Source organism: Morone saxatilis, unplaced genomic scaffold (assembly GCF_004916995.1).
Source record: "Morone saxatilis isolate NCDOM2014 unplaced genomic scaffold, NCSU_SB_2.0 Contig2, whole genome shotgun sequence".
Classification (NCBI taxonomy): Eukaryota; Metazoa; Chordata; class Actinopteri; family Moronidae; genus Morone; species Morone saxatilis.
In genome coordinates this window covers 17,879,701-17,887,718 of record NW_023339762.1, presented here as the reverse complement: position 1 = coordinate 17,887,718, position 8,018 = coordinate 17,879,701, and positions in this window count along the sequence as shown.

Sequence of the window (8,018 nt, the reverse complement as noted above, 5' to 3'; positions counted from 1 at the left end):
GAATGAGGGGGGTGGGGGGGGGGGGGGGGTGGTAGGTCACCGGTTTATTTTTACAGGAGTCATTTCATCCAGTTATTTTGTGAATGTGCAAACCAGCGTTTATTTTGCGCAATAACGCCCTTAATTTTCCTTGAGATGAACCAGTTTGTCGCTTTAATTTGAAGGTTAAATAATAATACATCTGGTGTTTTGCGCCGACTTGACGCGATTGTGTGTGTGCGCCTTTAACCAGCGGCTCTGACGCTCCTGTGACGTCGCTCAGGGAAAAAACAATGTTTTGTTATCTTGTAGCTTTCGTGACAAAACAAAAAAAGAAATATATCCACGATATAATTTGTAAGCTCTGTGTATTTAGTGAAACATTCTGAAATGAAGCGCTAAAAGCACATGTTCTGTCTCTATCGAGGTCATTGTCGCAGATTTGTTTAGGCTGGTGTCACCGTGAGAAAAGACATTTCAAAATGACCAAGCTGCATTTTTTCCTTATCTTGGACAACAGCATCAGCTGGATGCAGTGTGTTGTTCTCAAATCCTCATCATTGCAGTCCATATCACTGACCGCCAGAGGGAAGCCAAGCTTTGCAAATCTTTTTTTTTTTTTCAATTCAAAGTGGATTTTTTGGCAAAGGAAAAAGACATTGCCAAAGCAAGATTACAGATTAGTAAAAAAAAAAAACTTAAAATAAAATGTTAATACAGAAAGGCTGAAAGATATGCCTCTATGAGTATTTTTAATTTTGAGAAGCAATCTTATGGTTCTACCAAGGGAGGTATAATTCATATCTTCAATGATTTAATAATTTATAATAAACTGATATTTGTTCTCCTGACATTTTTGACAAATCATTAGTTTTCTTCATATTTACTGGCGGGGCCGGGCAGTTCTGGCTGTACGTTTCAGCTATACCCAGCTGTTGTTGTAGTCCTTGTTCATCAGCATAAAACGGGGAGTTCACCTCTCTATCTGGGAAGGAGAGGCAGAGAATAGCACACTGATCTAACTGAACAGCAAGTATATTTATATACACATTAGACAAAGGTGGACCTAAATTGCAAGCCTGATGAACACCCTTTCTCTGGGTGAAGAATTCAGTTTTCAGAATTCAGTGGTAAACAGGGGAGACTGAGCAGACACATGGTTGTTGCCCTGTGTGTCAATGATATCAGGTTCAGTTCCTGTACGTCCATTCAGATCTCCAGTTAGATTGCCCTGGGCCTCGAAATAGTCGATTTCTGAATGGAGAGAAAAATGTCTTCAGAATAGGGAGAATCTACTGGGGGGATATAAATAGAACAGATACATAGATCCCTATTGGTTATGCCCAGGGTTTGATCTAATCTTAACCAAATGTGGGATTTACCCTGTTTTATTGATGAAGATTTATATATACCACACCAAGATCACTCTTGATGTTCTACACTTGCTATGCTTATTTATTTTTCTTTATTTTATAAAGGGCACTGTGACTTCATTGTATCCTGGAGGACAGTGAGCGAGCAGATCATTTTGACACCATGTTTCTGTCAACACAATAACATCTTCTTTGATAGATTTAAAACAAACAAAATGAGCCTGTATAGAGAGAGAAATATTAAAACACAATATATAACAATAATTTGACATGAATTCCATGGAGGTATGTACTATTTTCACTAATATTAGCATTGTACTATTGCTATCACTACTAACAACAATACATTTACAGGTTGTTCTGTTATTTAAGTGAGAGTAAGAGAACAACATGTACATGTTATCTAAACAGAAGCTGGGTGCACAGCTCAGAGGCAACAGGGGAAGGGGCTGTGGCTTTAGGCTGGGCTACAACTGCAGCATACCCACTCTGCTGTGGGTGTGGAGGGGGACCACGGGTAGGTGCTGCTGTATATATCTGCTGCAGAAGCTGTAGGCCTGTTAGGGGGAAGGGCAAACTGTAGTCTAAGAGAGGTCAGTTTTATGCCTCATGGTAGGGTGTGAAAATGAACACAATAATGACAGCTGTGCTGATAAGGCTTAATAATGTATCATACAGACGTAGAGTGAAATAAGGCCACACAATAATTGTATGATTGTAAAATACTGTGAATACTATCAAGTGATAGTGAAGACAATATGGGTCTAAATATTACTATTCACAGGTCAGATGATAGTTTTAAGTAAGTGTAATGATGGTGGGGCGCCATTGTTTTATTCCTTAATGGAAATCCCATTAAATCCTGTTCAGGTCTTTAAAAAATTTTAAAATTACTGTCATTACGAGATCCACAGTTCCTCCAGAATACGACCATTAGCTGCTCGGCTATTCCTTTTAGGGTGCTGTCACATAAGGGAAACATTATCCAACTACCTCTCGCCAACAGCACCCTCATACTGTAAGTTACCTTTTCTTTCAGAATTCACATGTTGCAGAAAATGTACATTATGTAACGTTACAGTTATCACATGCCTTTTATTAAATACTCCCGTTATGTGGCCCCTCTAAGTTCCTAAATTGTGAGTGCAAACTATATCTCTGTTTACATCCCGAGACAAAAGAGTTCATGCATGTTTTATAATCACACCCTGCTTCAATTTGTCAGGGTGTGTTACACTCACAACACAAACCTGCCAAAAAAGGAGAGTTTGTTGGAGAGATAGACGAAGTGACAGAGAGGTCTGTGTGTTCATTACAGATTTTGTTTCTTATAATTAGAGAGAAGGGAAACACATAAATTGTTACTTTGTTTACCTAGCTAAAACTCATAGAGTCACATACAACAGCCCTGCAATAAATCCTACCCACCCCTATTTATATTAAGAAGGGTAAAAAAAATACATTATGATAAAATAATAATATCCATTGTGGTTCAAAAGAAAATCATATTACAGTCTATACCTTCTACCTGCTCTCTTTTGAATCTCATATGAATAATTTATGACATTCTGCATTAGTGTGTCACCACCGCTGTCTGATGTGCTGATCCTGGAACTACCAGGGCTGCAGAGGCTGTCCATGTGACTTTCCTTCATAGATGCTCCAACAGGCAGGATTCTTTAAATTATTTGATTCTTTTCAATTTCTGGACATTTCTGGTTAGTGTTTTGGTTTAATCACAGTCATCTGTGTACTATCATTAAAATGGAGCCTAATTATTTAAACTTGCACATTTAAAGTACACCTGTTATTCATCTCTAAGTACAATTATAAGTGACAGTTATTTTCCTATAAGCATGGACCTCTCATATTTTGTTCAAACGCAGGTCTTTCATGAGTGCCCCCCAAATATATGGCTAACTTTCTCGTACTATATATTGGCCATCCTGGACAAATTTAACAATAGGCCATTTAACCTCTGCTGAAGCATGATGAACTGGCTGTTTGCAGAGAATTTTTTCATAGGTTATTTGACCTCACCTGCCAGCATATGGACTATCAGCTGTGTTATTGGTATTTATATATATTCAAACATTTTAGCTAATAAAGGTCGAGCCTGCATCAAAACAGTTTCTGCTGTACCAGTTAAATAACCAATAATAAGGTCTGCATTTGTATCACGTGCTATGCGTTTATAAAGAACACACATTCCCCAGTCAGACCAGGCTGGATAAACTATTGATGCAAGTCTGTTTTATGTGATTGTATGAATATTTAAGAAGTCATCGTCACCCAAGGACAGCTGGATTTCTCCTATCTCGCTCATTCTGTGAGGAAGGATGCTCTCTCTCTCTCTCGGCTCTCATCTCTCTCTCTCTCCTCTCTTTCTCTCTCTTCTCTCTTCTCTCTCTCTCTTCTTCTCTCTTCTCTCTCTCTCTCTCCTCTCCTTTCTCTTTTCTTCTCTCTCTCTCTCGCTCTCCCCTCCTTTCTCTTTCTCATCTGAGGCCTATCACTTACGGTGTTTGCCTGTAACCTGAACTCTCATATTCAACCATCTGTATCACTCCAATAACCTTTACACTCTAGGACACTGTTCTGTGATCAGATGAATTCATTAATTAATAGTGGGGAAGTGTAGGGCAAGTGTATTAGTAACTGACCCTAAATCAGATGGTAACCAGAGTCTCTGTGGCCCAACCCCTGCCTCCAAACCCACAACAGACCAGGGACTACCTGGTAGAGTAATGAGACACCCATCACTGACACACTGCAACTAACACACACACATAAAAACCCTGAGACTCTCATACGCATGTTGTCAGGGAGGCAGACAAGAGACCATGAAAGGCTGTAAAAGAGTGTTTGAAGCCAATTAGAAGCAACCTGGCTGGGAGTCTATTTTCTGTGAGAGAAAGAGAGAATGATGTGATGACAGATCGACCTACTGACCGAGAGATGGCCGACAGAGTCTGGACTTTTAAGGTTAAGTCTGGGATAAACTTATGATCCTCTGATACGGCTGCTGTTGGATAAGTGGACAACTAATGCAGCTATGACATAGCAAGAAGAGGAGGACAGCTTTTTGTTGGCATGGATCATTCTGAATCTCTTGTCTGGATAAAGAGATGCTTTTATTTCAAATGTCGCTGGAAACAGTTGGCTCATAATGCATTTGGCTTCATCCCACTTAAAAGAAATGATGTATATCCCTTACTGGTTATTGCTCACACTCAACTTTAGTTTTTGATTATGTATAAGAAGTTCCAGATCAACTGCCTGATGTTGCCCCACACACTGGAAATCCGTAGATCCACCTGATGTCAGTGCAATTAGGATTTATTTTACTGTCTCTTTTGGTCATTACTGAATCCCCCAGCATGCATGGACTACCTTGTTCCTCTCTGGGCCACTGTTTCGGTAATCCATCTGATGTTAACACTGATCCAGCACCTGTTCAGGAGCCAAACAACTCAAGACAAAGCAGAATTAACCATGGGCTTCCTGCAGCAGACCCAGTTACATCCCAGCCAGAAGCCCTAGCAGGAGGCCTACAGGAGCAGCAGCACAAACAGCCTCAGAGGACTGTGAGCTGCATCTCCACCAACTCTATCAGAATCAGAAAAGTAAATGGTACCAACTCAAACTCTATCTCCCACCTGCAGGACACAGATGATGACCTTTGCTTTGAGTCACATCCACCCTGTCGTAGCCTCTCCATAAGCTCAGAGGATGATGAGCTGGAGTTGGACTGTAGTCCGGAGCTGGAGCTGAAATATCCTCAAATCCCCAGACCCTCCATTATTATCAGACAGCCTCAGGTAAGAAGGCTGGGATCAGTACGTTCTGCTTTCAATGGTGGTCGAAAGTAACTAAGTACATTTACTCAACTACTTTTAACAGTGAGTACACATTTGAGGAATTTCTACTTTGCTTGAGTATTTCTGTTTCATGATACTTTATTCTTCTACCTCACCACATTTCAGAGGGAACTACTGTACCTTTTAATAATTATGCAATAATATAAAACCGATCACTGGGATCATTCTGCATAATGAGTACTTGACTTTTTATACTTTTTTGTTATAACTTAACTAAACATTTTTTAATGCAGGACACACAGCAAGCAAAAAATCTAATCATTAATTTGATGTTTTACAGGTGTGTGTGTGTGTGCGCGCGCGTGTGTGTGTATATGTTTTACTTCACAGCTTCTGCAGTTGATTGTGGATTGAATGCAATGCAGTATATCACCACAAGGGGGGGTTAAACCCCAAATTAAGTTATTCATACACAGAGTATGGGGTGTAAGAAAATGCTGAGCTCCCTCTTTCTCAAAGAAATCCTACATGTTCTTCTTATCAGAGAGATTTAAAGCTCTGAAACACACGTGCACACCGGCACACACTTTGTGGTCAGAGTGCTCAGTGACTGTAGATAGGATGTCAGTAAAATGTGTCATGAGCTCCTGTTAAACATGAGTCTCCTGATTTCTCTAAATACACGTGTGGCTGTATCTGTGTGTGCTTGTGCATGCCATTTGTGTGAGTATTGTTGCTATTAAGTCTTGACAAAACTGGCCAAAGACGGCCTTTCTGTACTAGATTTTTTTGCCTTATTCCAAGAGGAGGATGCCACATTATGTAAGCCGTGTCCTCAGGCTCTGATCAATAATGCTGATCAGCAGTGGAAAGAATGAGAATGGGGGAGGGGTGGTTTAAATAGGAATCCTGGAATTTACACTGTTGATTACTTCATCGAAAGGGAGACATCTCATCAGCAGATGTTTAGACATCTGTTGGGTTTGATTGTCACAGGACAGAGGATTGTCTTCTTTATACGGTCTAAGTTAATAAATGTGTCGTGAAAGTATTAAACACATGGTTGATTTACTGTGGCAGTGGAATACAAGCTTGGTATGGGAATTTAAAATTTATTGACCAACTAAAACATTAAGCCAAATGTAACTTTTACCCAACAATTTAACTACCTTGTTCCAGCCTCCCAGTAAAATGGCAGCGAAGCCGCTCAATGGCAGTTTAACAGTTTAAGTTTGCAGTGGACACCTTCCATGGCCCTTATTGTGCTGTGTCAGAATGACTTAGAAAACAGTGTTTTTAAGTGTTTTGCACTTTCTGTGGAAACAGGAAATAGGTTTCACAATGTGTAATTTAACAAAGCATATTGTCACACTTAGAGTTGCTTCCTTGTTAAACTGTGATCTTGAAAACAGAATTTAAAAAAGCCTGAATGACCCACTGGGGCACAGGCATGATCTGAGCATGTGCTTGACCCTTGCAGCGCTCTACCGTCTTATCAACTGACCTCTCACAAATTACAGAAAAAAACCCTTTGTGATTTCTGCCCTCAAGGCGTAAATTAATGCCCCTTCTGTTGTAGACCTCAAGGGACTGAATGTGAAAATACTGACAATCAAGGACAGGCATAATGCTGTAAAAAAGACTATACAGTATGTCCTGTAGGAGAAAGGAGTAGGAGTGTGTAAGCATGACTAACTGAAGGTGACTTTTAAGTTATCTTGTGCCAGTCCAGCGTGTCATTCTGCAGTGTGTAATTCTTCTTACTTGATCATCAGTGTCTTTGTTAAGATATCCAGAGCAACAGATTTAGCTTTGATCTCCCGGGCCCTAAGGCTTTATCCGTGTGTGTGTGTGTGTGGGTGTGGGTGTGTGTGTGGCTGTGTGGGTGAGTGTGTGTCCCCATATCAATGTGTGATAATACGGTTGTTGCTATCTTGCTATCTCTGACCCGTCCCTTTAAGGCGGATGTGTGTAACACTTCCTTTAAGGGCAGATACCTGTCATATCTGAGCACGGAAACATTCAGTACACACAAAGGCACGGGAACAATGATTATATGGTTCATAAAACAATGTTCAGCTATAAACGATCAATACCAATTCATCAGTATATCACTCACATATACATACATAAAGATAACTGTTGTTAGGCAAATTGAGGGGTTGGTTTGAACAAAACGACACAGAGCAGAGATCGAACATTACCCTATAGAACAATCAACGTGTCAGCCAACTCAGCTGTACTGACAGGAAGTTCTTACTGTGTTGCATACAAACATTTAGCAGTAAATAAAAAGCTGATAAGCTCTGAAATCCAGTCCTTTGGTTGATAGTGACCATCTATGGCAATATTAAGGCTGCATGTACTCCTCTTGACATTACTTACTATGTGGGACATCATTTTGTTTCTATATTGGGTTGTAAAAATAGGTTATCATATGCTATTGACCTGTAAATTTATCTAAATCACAATGTTATCACACAGGCCAATTGTCCCCAAATGTGAGTTTGTTGTGTCTTAAATTGGCCATTGTACTAAGATCTTCGGCCTCACCTTTTTATTGCCTCCTACAGGCATGTCCATAAAGACGTGTAGCTGGTCATGCCCATTAGATTAATGTGTTTGTTATTCAGTGATGACCTTACGGTGACTGACAGTATCCCTTTGTGTTCCCTTCCCACACACTCCCCTCAGGAATCAGAATTCCAGGAAACGGCGTCTGACAGGTCGGACGGTAGGGAGACAGAGGATGGAGGGTTATCAGGTACGGAAAACAACAGGAGCTTCCTCCTCTTTTCTCTAAACTCCCTTTGCGGCAGTAGCTCAGTGTGGACTGGTAGCTGGAGAG